This window comes from Rhinolophus ferrumequinum, chromosome 15 (genome assembly GCF_004115265.2).
Source record: "Rhinolophus ferrumequinum isolate MPI-CBG mRhiFer1 chromosome 15, mRhiFer1_v1.p, whole genome shotgun sequence".
Classification (NCBI taxonomy): Eukaryota; Metazoa; Chordata; class Mammalia; order Chiroptera; family Rhinolophidae; genus Rhinolophus; species Rhinolophus ferrumequinum.
In genome coordinates this window covers 22,236,365-22,254,233 of record NC_046298.1, presented here as the reverse complement: position 1 = coordinate 22,254,233, position 17,869 = coordinate 22,236,365, and the positions used below count along the sequence as shown (strand labels likewise).

At 34.9% G+C, this 17,869-nt stretch overlaps 1 protein-coding gene across 1 annotated transcript in view; it reads left to right on the top strand.

Moving 5' to 3' along the window:
- Positions 1–17,869, top strand: part of GLG1 (golgi glycoprotein 1) — a 105,991-nt gene that overhangs the window by 1,171 nt on the left and 86,951 nt on the right. The window lies entirely within an intron of this gene.

The window sequence follows — 17,869 nt, the reverse complement described above, 5'->3', positions numbered from 1 at the left end:
AGCAGCATCTGAAGCTGTAATACATATACAGTATTAGTGATTGAGTTGTGGGGTGTTGTCTTTCTGACGTCTAAGTAAGATTTTAACAGTGCCTCTTAATGAAATCTAGATTATAATGTTATTTGATGTGAGTCAGTTAAGTGACCTAGAGAATTGCTTCTGTAGATTTAATGCTGCAGACATTCGTGCACGTATGACAATTCTCAAAGTTTGGGAGCAAATCTGGTAGAGATACTTTTTTTTTTTTTTTTTAAGGGTTTAGGTAAATAGATTAGGCCCAAAGGTTGACAAGTAGAATGAAGTTGCTGCTTGGTACAGTTTTGTTTGGCAGATTGTATCATCAGAGTTGTTTGAGGTGATCATGATAATGGGAAGACCAGTCAGTCACCGGTTTGTAGAAAATTGCTACTCTTGGCAGTGGGCACCCTGCTCCCCACCCCACCCCCCATCCCATGATGATATTTGCTCTTGTATTCCATACAAAGTAATTCACAAGAGAAAAGACATACATCCAGGAGACAGGGAAAAGACAGAGCTGCCAGAAATGTGGGGCTTTAGACCTAACTTCTCATCTACAACTTGAAGACTAGAAGGATGATAATCATTTGTTATTCTTTATTCTTCAACTACTCCTCTAGTAGATACAGCTAAAACTTAAATCTGTCAAGCCTTTTTGGAGTTTTCTGTTTGGTCTTTGAGGATATATAATAGAGGATATACAATATGATATTGATGACAACACATTGTTACTGGTTTGTGGCAGAAACAGGACATTATCAGGGAAGGTGGCTAAAAGTGGCCCTTTCAAGGAGTACGTCTCTTTCTTTGTGTGCATTGAGGACATATGGAAACCTCCACTTAACAGGAGTAGTAGTCTTCCTTTGTCATACATGTAGAAGTGTGTAGCAGCATATATAATTCATAGATAGATTTGACCACTTTTGGAGTCTGTTTAATTTAGTAGTTACTATCTTTCTGGCTTTACTAAGTGGAAGGAACCTGGCCTGGAAATGTAGTCCTTGCTTTACCTTTGCCTGTAAGATTCTCGGTAAGGTTGTTGTTTCAGTAACTACATTTTTCTTCCTTTATGGGATGATCTATAAACTCTTTGAGAGTAGCTACTGGGACCTATATTTCTTTTGTAACTTTCTGGAATACCAAATTCAGTGCTGAGAGTCAGTTGACATACAATATTATATTAGTTTTAGGTGTACAACATAGTGATTAGACGTCTCTAAAACTTACGAAGTGATAGCCCTGATAAATCTAGTTCCCAAATGACACCATACATAGTTATTACAACATTATTAACTATATTTCTTATGCTATACCCTACATCCCCTACATGACTATTTTGTAACTACTAGGTGGAGCTATTTTTAAACTACTTGTTTTTCTTTAAAGACCACAGAAGGAAATTGAATTCCACTTAGTTTGGGAATTAGTTAAATCTGATATTTTTGTTTGAAAGAGCATAACTTAATTAAAGAAGTAAGCTAGTTGGGCACATTTGAAGTGAAATTGTGGAATATGTTTTGTATTTGCTGTTCAGGAAGTAGACATATGTGCTTCTTTATCCCTTTCGATACAAATTTGGGGAAGATTTTTCTCTATGTATTTGCTGTTAGAATTATGAAAAGGCAAAGCATGGGAGTATTTAAATGGTTGTATAGTAAACTATATTTTTATTTGGAAACAGCATGGGGGTATATAGTTTTAGGTTAAGTCTTAAATTCAAATATTTTAAGTTCTGCGTGGTGTATTCTAAATTATGTAGTAATTCACGTACACAGTGTATTTGAAGGTATTTATGCTTACCTTTAAATAATTTCAGCTGATATTTTCAGCTTGTCTAATGCATCATATGCCAACAAATTTAAAATTTATGTGTGAACTATAGAAAAGCTGCATATAGACTATAGATTAGTTCACAGCTTTTTCTCAGTCTTTTTGGCCATTATTTTGAAAGTATGTGTTATGTGGGGAGTTTTTTTAAAAAAAACACTCTCAGATGAGTCATGCGTTTTAAAAGGTCATGTTCCCAATGGGCCCACTATTAAATGGTAGGTGTAATAGCAGTAATGGTGGGGTAGTAGAGTCCTGGTGAGAGAGACAGGGGGTGGGGGGGACTATTAGTAGTGTTAGTTATTAAAAAATAACAAAGTATAAAGGAAAAATACACACTGGGCTGTTCTACCAGGTAAAAGAGTAATAATACCAAAGCAAGAGAACATACTACTCTCTAGTTAGTATTTGATAAAGAGGTAAGACCTGCTTATATTGAGAGTAATTTTAAAATACCTTATGTATTTTTGGCTGAAATGACTTACTTGGTCTTGTGTTTAGAAGTTTTAGTTGGATACCTTGGTTCCTTAGGAGAAGTTTATTAGTGCTCTACAGGTTTTTTCTTTTTTTGTTTTGTTTTTTATTAGATTAAAAAACTTTCTAATTTGGGAAAATTTCAAACATACACAGAAGTAGAGAGAATAGTATGATGACTCCCCATGTACGTGCCATAGGCACCACCCACCTTCAACTATCTTTTTTCTTTCTTTTTTAAAAAAAAAAACGAACAAGGGTTGGAAAACTGGAATATTTTAACAAATCTCAGACACTATGTCATTTCACTTTAACACTTCAATATATGTCTGGCAAGGACTTAAAAAATAAAACTAGAGCCTAAGTGTTACTTTTAGTATTAAAAAGCATTATGAAATATTTCTTCTGAATTTCTTGGTATCTTCTCTTGATATATCAATTTCAGATTATAGATTTGTGGACCACTATTTCTAAGCTATGCACAGAATGAATGCTTTGTAAATATTTATTTAAGATGGACTATTTTATGTATTGAACAGGAATCCACATTACAAACCATAAACACACGTTCAAACTCATAGTTGAACATTTTTCTCCCTCTGTTCTTGGCCTTTCACTGAACTGTATCCTAAGATAGTCTATACCCACTATCAGTATTATCTCATTCAATATTTTTGATAGTCCTGTGAGGTGAACAGTGTTATCTTACTATCTTAGTTGAGAAACAGGCTCAGAGAGATGAAATAATTTGTCCAATGTTATACCCTGAGTGGTAGAGCTGGTATTCAGGCAGTTCTCTTGGACTTCAAACACCTTAACTCTTTCCAATCTACCATAGATGGTGCAGCTAGGGAAATGATGACTGTTGAGAATGCCAGGGGTTCATGAATGGACGCAAAATGAGGATGGTCACCTGGAGTTAGAATCCTTTTTTCTTTACTACCAAGATCAGCTGGGTGGCAACAGCTCCTGTGCAGTGGAGTGTTGTAGACAGGCAGGCAGGGAGGGCCAGCATTATTAGACAAAGCTAGTTTAATTACTAGTCTGAGTCCATCATGAGCAGAATTTCTGCTTCATGAAAAGATTTTTAAATTCTATCTCACCTGAAGCAGGGTTTTTACTAATATAATGTAAGAATTTAGATATATCCCCTTACTATTTGTATTGGAATGGCACAAAGAGTGTGTGAGGACTAGAGCTGGCACTCTCATTAACTAACGCTATGACTGTCGGCAAGTCATTTGACCACTCGGAGTCTCAGTTTCCCTTGTGTTAAATGACAGGTTTGGGTAATAGTACAGTTTTAAGATCCCTGTTACATAACCTATATGAGTTGTTCCCTGAATACACACCCGCCAAGTGTGCGGGTGTGTATACGAGGTCTGACAATTAAGTTCGTGAACTTCTTGCAACGATGTTGCCAACCTTTTTTTTAATATCAGCGGGATTATTCATTATGAATTTGTACGAACTGGACAAACAGTTAACCAAATTTACTGTTTGGAAGTGCTGAAAAGACTGTGTGAAAAAGTTAGACGACCTGAACTTTTCGCCAACAATTCATGGCTCTCGCATCACGACAATGCACCAGCTCACACAGCACCGTCTGTGAGGGAGTTTTTAGCCAGTAAACAAATAACTGTATTGGAACACCCTTCCTACTCAACTGATATGGCCCCCAAGGACTTCTTTCTTTACCCAAAGATAAAGGAAATATTTAAAGGAAGACATTTTGATGACATTCAGGACATCAAGGGTAATACGATGAAAGCTCTGATAGCCATTCCAGAAAAAGAGTTCCAAAATTATTTTGCAGGGTGGACTAGGCACTGGCATTGGTGCATAACTTCCCAAGGGGAGTGCTTCAAAGGTGACCGTAGTGATATTCAGCAATGAAGTATGTAGCACTTTTTCTAGGATAAGTTCTCGAACTTAATTGGCAGACCTCATGTATTCTCTATATGTATATACTGTATACAGTTATACCTCAGAGATATTGTGGGTTTGGTTCCTGACTACCACAATGAAGCGAGTCGTAATCTTTTTGCTGATGGAGGGTCTCTCAATTTGTAAAAAACGCAGCATCTGAAGCACAGTCGAGTAAGATGTAGTAAAATGAGATACGCCTGTAGTTTGTAGGATTTATATGTGTACCATCTTCTGATGCCTTATTCATTCATGGAGGGAAACAGTGATATGAATAATGCAAACAGCAATTAATCCATTGTTTGTCTTTAGGATATATTACAATTGTTGTAGCCATAGGAATGTCCTCCTATGCTAACTCTCAGTGGTTGGAAGCAATCTAACCACATAATCTGGCATTATTGATCTCCTATTAGGCATCTATCACTATGGAAGAACACTAGTACTTTGAGACACCACTATTGCTTATAGTTGGTTTGATAAATGAGACTGTGATCAAGAGTTAATCACTTGCTGTCATACAAACCGTAAATTCTTAGAGCAATGAAAAGAGCACAAAGTTAGGATTAGACTTGGGTGGAACCCAGCTCTGCCACTCTTGCTTAAAAATCGTATCACTTTTTTTCCCCATTAAGTAGGGACTGTGTACTTTAGCCCTGTTGTAAGTGAGAATATACACGATTCTTGAGGTTGATGTACTAGTTATAGTTTTCTAATATGTATTAAATGTAATATATGCCCATTGAAGTATACCATACTAACACATACCCACTGGAAGTCACCTTGCTTACCACCAACGGTACATGCTTTGGAAAATACTATCTTATATTACCTCTTAAGATGTTTCTAGCTCTGCTCCTTTGTGATTCTGTGATCTGTAAAAATACAAAGCATTGCAAGGGAATCATAAGCACAAGAGAAAGGGGAGATGCTTTGAGAAATTAAGGGGGCAGTACTGACTGAAGTAGAGTTTGAGAATTGTTTCAGTCTAGATTATAAAAGGTCTTACATGCACCACTCACTGCTTATCCAAGTAAAGGCCAGAAATGGGATGTGTTTTTATTCCAACCTGAGATAAAAATATTCCTGCAGATAATCGAGAGTTTTCTATAAAACAGCACTGTCATTTATGGCAAACACTTGAAGAAGTCTCTTGATAAGAGTGCTTTACAGCATATACTTGCTTAATAATTCATTGTTCTTTAGACGAAAATAAAATATTTGAACACTCCAAAAGATGAAATGGTACATTTCTCTTTTGTATATTTCTCCTAATATGGTCAAAAAAATTTAGTCAACAACAATCCAAAAAAATCTCCTGTTTTTTGAGATATGTATGTAATATTTTAAAAAGCAACAGTCGAAAATGGATAGTTTGAATTGAGACCTGCTCTAAGTGTAAAACACACTTGATTTTGAAGACTTCGTGCCCTCCACAAAACATATAAAGTATCTCATTTTTATATTGATTACATGTTTAAATGACACTATTTTGAATATATTAAATTAAATACATTATTAAAGTCAATTTTACTTTTTGTTTGTAAATGTGACTACTAAGAAACATAAAATAATATAGGTGACTCACATTATATTTCTATTGGACAGCACTGATTTAGAAGAAGAAAAAGGAACCTTTGCTAAAAACCACAATATAAGTTATAAAGTACTAAGTAACGTAAGAGAAGATAGATTAAACGCTATGGGCATACAGAAGAGGAAATGGTTGGGAGGATCAGAAAAAAGGCTCTTCAGTATTTTTCATTCTTCTTAAGCTGGTGATTCATATCATGATTTTCTTAATTTAGGTACCTTAAAATGCCTCCCAATCTGGTTAACGGATGGATCTCATCCTCAGCAGGAGCATGCCTAATTCGTGAGTTGTAAGGGATGCTGTAGGTCCTTCAATTTGAGAAGAACAATAGTCTCATTAAAGTGGAAGTCATAAGTGCCTCATCTTTAGTTGGTTGAGCTAGATAAGTTTGAAACTTAAGAATCTCAAATGATGGTCCTCAGAACTGTGCCAGTACTAACCCTGTATCTGCATTAAAATAGAGCGCGGAGGAGCAAGCAGTGTGGACTGGAGTCTAAAAACAATGAATTAAGAGAACCAGGCATCTGTTTTCATTTAGCTTTAATAATTTTACTGAAATTAGAAAATTAGATTGAGTGCATGGAATTTACAATACCTATAAATTCTCCTGTTGAAGGCTTGAATCACATGTATAACTCTATAGATGGAGTCACAGTGAAAATGGATGCTGACTTAATTCCTGTATCTGTACACTTGTAAAACAGAACAAACTCTTAAAACGGTTTTAGTTTCCTTTTAAAAATAACAAATGTGATATATATTTAAAATAATAAGCAAGGTAAACAGTGAAGTGAAGTGAATTAACCAGGAGAAGGTGCATATAAGTTATAAATCAATTCAAATGCAAAGTTACAAAAAAAGAAATCATGTTTAAAGAAAATGTTCTGGTATCTAGGAAGGTTTCATCTGTAATTTAAGTTTAAATTAGAAAGACAGCCTGTAAGTCACTTAACAGAATTTCCAAAGTTCCTGTACTGGCCAAGTCAGCTCTGTAATATGATGAACAACATGAAGTGGACAAAAGCTTCATCGAGGGAGAAGAGGATGTGATGAAGAGTTTTGATCATGAACAGAATCTGTCATCTGTTAATTAGTGCCATCTCCTGAGCACACCTATTACATATGAAATAAAAATCAGAAGAGATAAGCTCCTATAGTTACGTGGAGCCCGTAGTAGGAGAGGCACTGTGGTGAGTAGAATAGAATGAGCTTTGGAGAACTACAAAGTGTATAGATAAAATCTATGTGTAGATATAGTTGTGTGTCTCGATAAAATCCTAGCTCACTTACCGCTTACTGTGACCTTGGACAAATTAATCTCGTCAACCTTCAATTTTCTTATCTGTACAGTTGAGAAATGAAACCTGCTCTCAACAGGGTTACAGTGAGGATGAAAAATTTTTAAATATATGGACTCCATCAAATTGCATTTGCCTGTAAATGGTCTTTCCCTTTCCTTTCCCTTTGTTGTTACAGATGAAATAATTCAAGATAAGGCTTTATGTTCACGGTCTTAAGAGAAATGTGAATTGCAATGCTGCACACCTTTTATATAATCTTCCCAAGGCTCCTTCAAGAAAACTGTAGTTGAACTTATTTGAAAGTCAAGAAGATTTATGTAGTCTTACCAAGTATTTAAAATCTTACACTTTGAGATTATGGAGTGCAAAGGGGTGAATTCTCTGCATAAAAGAATTCAGTTCTATCAAATGTTCTTTAGTTCTTTAGTCCTAAATAATGCCTAAATATGGAATATACCACATATCAGACAAAGTAAAACTCCATTCTCTCATATAAGAGGAAAAAAATTAGTTCTTATATTCTGGAGACTGCACTACTTAAAACAGATCCTCTGTCGAATGGAATGACTAAGAACATAGTTATTTTATTAGCTGAGAAGCAGAAAACATTGATTATACCTTTTTTGCCCTTTGTAAAACTAGGTAAATATAAAAATCACCTAAATTTTCCCAAAAGTTGGCAACTTTTCAGGGGAAAAGTAATATGTAAGGACTTTTATATTGCTAAGGTTGGAACATTTTCTGGTCTATGAAACAGTATATTAAAGTATAAACACATAAATTAATCATACAGCGCAAAATATTTTCAGTATGTAAGCCTTCTTTCTGAGGTAATTAGGTAGCAGAGTTCATTTTGAATAGTTTTGAAACAGTTAAAATTCACAATCTCATATTAAAGCTTAAATTTGATTGATTTATTAGGACCTGGCTATTTGTTACGTGTATAGATAGACACTTTTAATATTTCCAGTTGTTGTTGCTTTTTATCATTATAAGAAGTTTCAAGGAATTTTACTATCATATACTGATTTTTCAGCTTCATAGTATATCTGAAATAGAAGAAATCAGGTCAGTGAAAAGCTGAAGTCAGAAGAGATCGGTGTGGTTCCCTTCCTCTTCCGGAAACAAATTCACGTTCTTGAGCCTGATGGTGTGAGCTTACTTCTCCAGCTCTGCAGTATTTCCTTCCCACTAGCCCCTTACACAACATCCTGCTGTCCCATTCCCACAAATACATAGTGTAGTGGTGTGGGCTTCCAGAGAGGACCGAGTTGCAGCTCTCGTTTTTACAGGGTTTATAGGTAAATATTAATTGTTGGTAAAGATTTTGAATTCAGTGGTTTGAGAATTTTCTGCACCAAAATATTGCTCAGTATTTTTGCCTTTGTACAGCCCATTGCCCGTCTCCTTGCTATCTTTTATTAATTTTAGGCTTCATTGTTTTTATTAGATTGAACAGTAAGAAATTACCAATATTTGATCATATTTGACTTGCAAAAGCAGCAGTTTCATATGGTTCAACCTAATTTAGATTTTGAGTAAATAGTATCTCCTTTCCAGCAATTTCATTGTTACCTTTTCTATCATCTTAAAATCTATAGTTAAGAACGAGAGATACAAGGAATTAGTCATTTCATGTGGGGTTCTCTCACCTTCGGGGTCTTCCTGAAATTTCTTTTTTCCAGTTTCTCACTTGGCTTATCTTGCCCCAGGACCAAAAGCAGAGGAGCCGTTACTTTAATCTTATACTTAAACTTTTACCTTATATTTTTTACTCATTTCATTTGTAAATTATTTGCTGAGCATTTTATTTTATGGGTTAATTAATAAGCAAGAATACTATTTGGCTTGAAAAAGGTGACTTGAGAGTTTCGTTTCGTATAAAAGAATGTGTTTTGAAAAACTTCCTAACTCCTTTACAATAGGGGAAATGTGGAACCTGGTGTAAATGTCAGAGAGGAACTCATCAAATATTCTTGCTTTCAAAAACGGATTATAGGCCTAATAACCTTCTCACTAAATACTTCATTATTCTAAGTCAACTATCCAACATTTAATTTATGGAACCCTTGTTATCGCTCATTTGCAACTATTGATAATGGTATGTAGTAGATAGGACAGACATCAGCCTTATTTTACTGATTAAAAAAAATGAATCGGATGGATTGTGATTTGCCCAAGTCACATAGCATTAAGAAACAGAGCTTAGACTCCAACCCAAGTCTTTTTAAATTCAAAGCCTCAGTCTTTCCATGTTACCACATTGCTTTTCTGATAACTTTCACATTTACATATATGTTTTCATATTATTGTTTTTCATATTTTTATAGCCCTTTCCCATTTTTATTTAAATCTGTCAACAAATATTCAAATACTATGTATCCATTATTCAAATTTTTTTTTGTTCCTTCTCTCCTGAGCTCTAATTTTAAATAGGTTAAATTGCTTGCTATTGACTCACAAGTCATGAGGCTCTGTTCTTCACCCTCTACCCCAACAGTAGTTGTTCCACCCTCGCCCCCCCACCCCACCCCTATTTCATTTTGGATAACTACTGCTGTATCTTTAGGTTCACTGATTTTTTTTTTCTTCAAATATTGGTAGTTTTTAGTCTGCTATTAATGCCATCAGTGTATTTTTTATTTTAGATATTCTGTTTTTCATCTTTAGAAATTTGAATTGGGGGAGATAGATAGATAGATGATAGATAGATAGATATGTGTGTGTGTGTGTGTGTGTGTGTGTGTGTGTGTATGGAAAGTGACCACCAGGAGAAAAATTAACAGTAGGAAAAGACCAAGAAATGACAGATGATGGAATTAGCAGATGAAGACCTTAAAACAGCTATTATAAGTATACTCAAGGACATAACGGAAAACATGAACATAATGAAGAGAGAAATGGAAAATATAGCATATACACATGTATATGGGCTTGCTCTTAAGGGCAAGTCCAGAGCAGCCTTCAATCTGCCTTATTTCATTCTGCTAAGATGTGGCTCTCCTGGGACTCTACCCAGTGGCCCACGTTATATGAGTTCTCTTCATTGTGGTTGGTGGGAGTGAACTACTTTCTGCCTTGTGTGAGCTTCAGAAATTATTTGGCTTATTTGCTTTTCAGTGTTTCATTTTCCACCACACATATATAGGACAGGACGTGACTCAAGGGATCCCTCTGCAGCTCTCCTGGGCTCTATGCAGCTCTCCTTCCCAGGACTCTGTCTTGCAAATGCTATCCACCCGGGATCCCCTGAACTTTTGATTTTCTCCTCAGCAAAAACACCAGTTACTGTTTGGGTTCCCTCTCCCTTTGCTGCAGCCGAGAAACAACCTCCATACAGTAAGCTGGGGGAATCATCCGGCTTACCTTTGTTTCCCTTCTCAGGGGTCACAGTGCTTGTCCAACGACTGAAAATTATTTCTTGTGTTTCTTCTAGTTGTTCATTACTATGGGGGCAATTCCTATAGTAATCAATCCTTCGTGAGTGGAAGTAGAAATCACCATCCCTTGAATTTTAACTTCTGTCATATCAAATGGAAATGAATGGGTAGAAATTGTTAGAAAAGGAGATTGAGAATTATTTATTAAAATTGCAAATATATGTATATATCCTTTGACCCAACAGTCCTACTTCTGAAAATTTATATATAACAGTATAATGAATAGTGTAGGAGGTGTTTTATTGAAGCATTTTTTTTGATAATAGCAAACAATTGGAAGCACCGCATCACCATTCAATAAGGGAATGATTAAACAAATCATTGTACATCTAGACAATGAACTATTGTATTGCTGTGGGAAAGAAGCTCTTTGTGTCAGGAATGGAAAGATCTTCAAGATCTATTGTTAAATGAAGAGAGTAGTTACCACTTAATGTTGTATACAGTCCTTTTTGTAATCAAGGAGGAAGAATAAGTAGAATAAAAATATTAACATTTGTTTGCATTTGCATTAGAATACTCTGGAAGGATGCAGAAGAAACTAGGCTAATGGAAGATAACAAGTGGGAAGCTTTCCATTGTGTTCTTTATATATTTTATTTAAAAATACATATATATTTAAAGCAAACCGATGGTTACCAGATGGGAGGGGTGTTGGGGGCTCGGTGAAAAAAGTGAAGGGATTAAGTACAAATTGGTAGTTACAAAATAGTCACGGGGATGTAAAGTACAGCATGAGGAATATAGTCAGTAATATTGTAAGAATTATGGATAGTATCAGGTGGGTACTAGACTAATGGGGGGATCACTTCATAAGTTATATAAATGTCTAACCATTATGCTGTACACCTGAAACTAATATAAAATAATATTAAATATCATCTGTAATTGAAAAAAGTCAAGGGGATGTAAAGTACAGCATAGGGAATATAGTCAGTAATATTGTGATAACTATGTACAATGTCAGATGGGTACTAACTAGACTTACTGGAGAGATCACTTTGTGAGGTGTATACAAATGTCTAATCACTATGTTTTGTACAGTTGAAACATTAATATTGTATGTTAATGGTAATTGAAAATAATTTTTTTAATTCAAAAAGAAATAAATATTTGATCCATAGGTATATATTACCTGTTGAGCATTTTTAAAATTTTAAGATAAAGAAAGATTTTTTTTCCATTGCATTATATTGACAAACCTAGTTACAGGTGTAATTTCATTATGTGTTAACAAAGTCAGCTTGTCTTAACAACTGGATTGAGCCAAGCCAAGCCTTTTGCCAGCTTACAAGATAAAAGATTTCCTTTCAGTTAATGTATTGTGTAGGGCAAAGTAACTGCAATACCAAACCCAAAAATCTCAGTAGCTTAACACTGAGAAGTTGTGGGAGACTAACTATCAGCTATAATATCTGCTGATCCAGAGACTCTGGTTCCTCCCATCTTGGGGTGCTATCTCCTAGGGCTTTCGAGGCTTCTGCTCTCAGGAAGGAAAAAGAGAGTCCAAAATTCTGCCTGCTGCTTTTTGTTTTTGTTTTTAATCCTTATCACCTCCCTCCCTCAGTCTCTTTCTCCTTTCCTTCCTTCCTTTCATTTTTCCTTCCTTCCTCCCTCCCTCCCATCCTTATTGAGATACAATTCATGTACCATAAAATTCACCCTCTTAACCACCTGTTCTTTAAAGTTCTGGCCCTGAGGTGATCAATTTTGCTTTTGTTGACATTTCATTGGCCAGAAATCTTCACATGCAGCACCTGGATACAGGGGGTACTGGGTAACACACTCCCAGTGACAATTCCACACAGTGAAAAGGGGAGCACAAAATGCTAACAGTTGTCTGGGCAAGTCAGGGCAAGTTCACGTGGCAGTACTTGATTTGTCATGTCAAGAAATAATGGTGCTTTCCCATATTCTGTAGGAAGGTAAATGTGTTAAGCAATCAGGTTTTTCTTTTTTCTGCTCTAAATGTATGGAAAGGGAGACACTTTGTCGTGATCAGTTTTCAGTGTTGTAATCTCTTTGATAGAAGTAGTTTCAGCCTTATGTGGTGATCTCAGTTCCAATTTTATACTTGCTAAATGAAGGTCAAGATCTTGTATCCTGTCCTTGGTCATTAAGCCCCAAGCCCTAGGTTAATGAAACAGTTTCCCTTCCGTCCTCCTCTGCTTGGTGCCATAGTTTTTAATCCTTCCTTCCTTCTTTTCCTGGCACCTAGAGGATTCCTCTTCTGAGTTCATCTTTGCCTTTAAAAGGACCTCATTTATACTTCTGTTTATTGTTGAAGGCTTTTCAGGTTCTGTTCTTTGCTAGAGAACATATATGTATATTGCTGGAAACTGAAGTTCTTGACTTTTGAGGCAGCCTATTCTTTGGCTGACATCATTCAAAAGGAACAAGGAGATAAGATGAACATTTATTGGGCAAGCTATGTGCTTGTGTACATTATCTTGTTTAATCACCACTGTTACTGTAAGAGGTAGCTTTAGTTTTAGCCCCCATCTTATTATGAAAAATTTCAAACATACAGAAAAGTTTTTAAAAATTGTACATTGAACACCCAATATACATACCAACCACTGAAATTCTATCATTAACATTTTATTATACAGTTGACCCTTGAATAACATGGGTTTGAACTGTGCAGGTCCACTTATACGTGGATTTTTAAAAATAAATATACAAAAATATTTCTCAATAAATATACCAAAAAAAAAAAAAAAATCAACACCTCCATATCTCCAGCTTTTGTATCCTCAGATTTAACCAACCATGAATCAAAAACAGTATTTTCAATCTGCATTTGGGAATCCACGGACGCAGAGGGCCAACTGTATGCATTGTTATACACCATTTTATATGGACTTGAACATCTATCTGCAGTATTTGGTATTTTGGGGGTCCTGGAACCAATCCCCCATGGATACCGAAGGAATGTAGTTAAATTTGGGGGGAGTCCAAAGTTATATTCAAATTTTTGGGTAGGGGTGTCAGCACTCCTAACCCTGCACTGTGCAAGGGTCAGCTGTACTTGCTTTGTCACATAAAGATGTTAGTTTTAAACATTTATGTACACAATATTACAAATTGTATTCCATGTCAATTTTAATTCATAGCTTTTCTGTGCTTACTAAAAACAAAATACCCTCCTACTGCCAGAACTTTACAAAAAAATCTTGTATCCTAGAATACAACTGAATTTATTTTTGTGTTAGTCTTTGTTTCCTCACAGAGGTTGGGAAAACGTGTCTTTTCTGAAGCAGGTCTGCTTCATTCTATTCTGATGAGCCAATATCCTTAGACTTTCTTTTTTCCTCCGTTTCTGAAGAGGTTTTTTTTTTCCTCACAGCTGTCTGTTTCTGGATTTGTTCTTGCCTTTATTATAAGTATCAGTTTGTGTAACCTAAAGGAATTCCCGATCATTCAAGATATACCAAGCTTGGGAAATTGAACTTTCTCCTGAATGGCAGACCCTGCAGCATGGCATGGCAATTCGAATTGATTCATATTGGAACTTGTGCTGTTTTTTATGAGAGTTTAGCACTGCTATGTAATGGTTATTTATAGATTTCATTGAGATAATAATAGATTTATTATTTAAATTAATTAGAACATAGCAAGTAGAAGTAAGGAGAATTCAGAATTGTTACTCTGAGCCAGTATCCTCCATTACTCCAAATAATTGTTTAATAATTATTACGCCTGTATCAGGTGTCAACCTTTTGAAATGTCTATGTTTAGTTTCCTTTTTTAAAAATTCTTTTGTTTCTCCATTGGATGATTGGGAGATCAGTCTCTGTGATGATAAATTAATTCCATAAACGTACTAAAATCTAGACATAGGTTGTTATTTCTTGGATTCAGAATATCACTGTCAGCTGGAGGTTTCTGAGTCACTTTAATATGATTGGATACATGTTAAAATGCTGTTGGTAATGGTAATAACTGCTTTTTGCCAAAAGTGCATTTAAAACATTGGACCCTGGTTTATTTTTTCTTTATTATGTAGTTAGATTACAAGATAGAATATTTGTGAAATAATGCCACTGTAGAGGCAAACCAATTTCATTTATATATTTATATAACATTTATATAATATTTCCTCTCAAATGGTTAATGTTTTTCCTTGTAATACTTTACAACTCATCAAATTTTTAGCAGAGAAAAAGAAAACAAATTCAACCAAGATGAATTTTTGCTGTCGGCACAGAAACATTATTCTAGAAATAGTTGTGCATGTATCTTTTGCAGCAAAATTTGGTCTTTTTTGCACATATTAAAAATGGTGATGACCTACGTTACCTAGTGTTTATTTGTATTTGTGTTTTTTTATATTTCCCTAGCAAATTGAATAATTGCTGAGCAAACACTTAAAGTTACTCATTGAAATGGACTCTTAATATCCAATTCTAGGAGTCACACACCTAGTTTAGAAAGTTAGGGCTTGTTCAGGCTGATAGGCCTGTTCTGCTAGTGGTGCTTTATCTGTTGACAAAGCAAAGGAAAGCATTTATTTTAACTAAGGATGAGCATCATGTATGATTTCTTTTAAACTTTGAGTCAGAGGACCATAGATGCTAAATTATTTTGTGTTAAGTCCACTTGGGGAGCTTCAGTTTCCTTAACTGTAAAATTGAGCAGTTATAAGGAGTAAAGATTAAGTGAGGTATCTATGATCGATCTGAAAGCATTTTGTAAGCTGGGAAGCTTTCTACTGGATATAAAGGACTTTGTTACAAATCAGGAGGTCCCGTGGGAGTTGGCAGAATATCTGATGTCAGTACAGTGTTACATGGAAGAATTACGGGTGTTTTCATTCAACGTTTGGGACAGTTTATTAACAAGTATTTTAAAATTACGGGTGTTTTCATTCAACGTTTGGGACAGTTTATAAACAAGTATTTTAAAGTTATTTTTAGACCTCTTAAAGGAATTATTCCTATTGTATTATTAGCTAACTTGATATTTATGTGTAAACTTGAATTTAAATTAATACTTTGGATTAGACTTTACAGGCTGTTGTTTTTAATAATAATAGAGACCTCTTGCTGTGATGTGCCTTCACCATTTGGCTTCGCTTCAGCACCTTGACCTCTCTATTTGCTTTAAACTTTTATCCAGGGTAATTATTCAGTACCATTTCAAAACAGGTTCTGTGATTACACCACTGTGTCATTCTGCTACTCTTTCTCCTTCATTTCTGTTTTGGGCAAATTACCTAATGTCTCTGGATTTAATGTAACATTGGAGATGTTATATTAAACATAGGACAGTTGGATTTAAACATTTTATATTAAAACACAGAACAGTTGGAGTCCTTGTTCAGTTCCTTTTGAAAAACCAGATTGGAATCCTTTTAAAAATGTTGGTGGTAAAATTCCCTTTTTTTGTTTGTTTATATGTGGTGTGATGACAAGATTATTTTCTAAAATTCAAGTAGTATAACTGCTAAGGTTGGTGGGGGTTTTTTTTGTATTTAATCATGAATTGAGGTCCATTTAATTCTCTGTAAGCACTAATCTTTTGCACTAATCTTCCCCTCCGTGCAAGATTTTTGGGATATATTTACTAGTGGTCTTCTAGTGCTGTGGTACCTGCCCACCTATTTCTCCACCTGTCTAATCTTTTTCTAATCCAGAGGTATTCTAATTTTAATGATGCAGTTTTTCAGTTCAAGAATTTCTTTGTGTTGAAACATACATAAAATTATGCAGGCATGGAATCAAAGTTACTTAGAAGCATTATAAATGTTTTGAAAATAAAAAATCTTTTAAATGTTTTAGTATTTCTTCCTCTGTGGTCTTACTATAAAATTATGTGAATCATCCACCTGGGAAAAGGATTATACTTACTATTAGAAAGTTTAAGTTGTTGGATTTAAGTAATGAAGAGAAACTAAGCCACTTGGTTGTATTACATATTATTATTTCATAAAGATTTTAGCATCATAGCATAGTAACACATTGTTGAATTTTTTTATTTTTATTTGTAAATGTCATTTTGTACAGAAACAATCCCTTGAAAAAAAACTGTAGTTTCTTAATGGTGTATATTATATTAATAGATTTTTCTAGTGTTAAACCAGTGTTCATCTGTCATTTTAGATAACTAAATTTAATTTGCCATAATTTTCCTTAGAATTTTTGAATTTGTGATCATTAGAATTTAAGGATAAGTTTATAAAATGAAACTGTCTGATACTGTAAATGATAAGAATGTTACGAATCATACCTTGTAAGAAACACATCTTAAGCAATGGTTTATAAATGTATTGCCAACAAAACTTGGTTAATGATAAGCATTTGTGATGCAATTAATAGTAACATTGCCAAGGTAATGTTACTAGTGGTGGTCTGCAAGGAACTTAAAATAAAGGAGAGTCAAAGAGAACTCAGTTGTTTTTTTTTTTTTTTTTTTACAAAGCCATGGCCAGTGGGAAAGACTGCCCTGAGCAGCTGACATTAGTGTTCTTAGCAAATTGAGCTGTTTAGTGAAATGTCTACATTAGCTTAGATTTGTTTTTGAGGGAAATAGGAAGTCATTGAAGATTATTGGGTAAGAGAATAGCACGGTAAAATAGTTAAGGAAATTATTCTTATGGCAATGTGGATTGAAGTAAGGAAAATCGGAAGGAATTCATTAGGTAATTAAACTGTGAAGTAAAGACCTGGACTACAGTGGACTAATAGCAGTGGAGATGGAAATGGGATTGATGGGAAACTCATTACTTAGAGAAAATTTAGAGTGCTTTTATTCATTCATCAGTCACATTTTGGATTCATATCATTTACTACAATGGTAGGTGCTGGGAATTTGGTGATTATCGTATCTCCCACCTCCCACACCTAAAAGACCTGAGCCCTGCTCTCACGGAGCTTGCCATCTAGTGGAGGAGGTAGCCGTTAAAGAATCACAAATAAATGGAAAATTATAGCTCTGATAAGTGCTATGAAAGAGAGGTACATGGATGTTTGGTAGGATTGTCAGGAAATGTTTCCCTGAGAAAATGATTACTGAGTTGAAAGAATGGTTCAATTTAACCAGGTGAAGGGGGGTCAAAGTTGAACTGTTAGGCTACCTCCAAAAATACATAATTCTTAGCTTGTGTGGAATTTGAAATGACAGCCAGGCACTTCGAGCAAATTCCAGTAAGAGGATGTAAATTTGGAACTAAATCTTGAACTGAATCTAAATTTTAGAGTCATCCAGCTTAAAAGGCTATAGTTGGAGGTATGAACATGGTTGAGCCCTCTTAAAGAATGTGTAAATAGAAGAGTATGATTCCAAGG